The 278-nt window shown below is 48.6% G+C and overlaps 1 protein-coding gene across 1 annotated transcript in view; it reads right to left on the bottom strand.

Annotated features, from left to right (window-relative positions):
- LOC119589376 (probable cytochrome P450 49a1) overlaps positions 1 to 278 on the bottom strand; it is a 9,880-nt gene that overhangs the window by 1,083 nt on the left and 8,519 nt on the right. The gene's annotated exons all lie outside the window — the stretch shown is intronic.

The raw sequence follows: 278 nt of genomic DNA, 5'->3' as shown, positions 1-278 counted from the left end.
GCATCTCAAAACAGAAACCTTGACATCACACTCTTATGTAACAGTCTGACTCGCGCCTTTCCGCACAGTCATCCCCCTCCTCCCTCCCCTTCTGCAAAGACCTTAATTAAACCGCAAAAAAATCTCCAACGCTAGGTGTGCAGCAGCGAAATGCTTGTACCGCCTGATCCCGGGCGCAGCCAAGCACAGCGAGTGTCTTTCTGTAATCCTCTATGTGTTTCTAATTTTGCTATGAAACTTTATTTAGGTTCGAATCCAGGTCACTGGCGGAGCAGGTC

The sequence above is a fragment of the Penaeus monodon genome, chromosome 25 (assembly GCF_015228065.2).
Source record: "Penaeus monodon isolate SGIC_2016 chromosome 25, NSTDA_Pmon_1, whole genome shotgun sequence".
Classification (NCBI taxonomy): domain Eukaryota; kingdom Metazoa; phylum Arthropoda; class Malacostraca; order Decapoda; family Penaeidae; genus Penaeus; species Penaeus monodon.
Note: the sequence above shows the minus strand (reverse complement) of the source record. Positions and strands in the feature narration are given on the sequence as shown.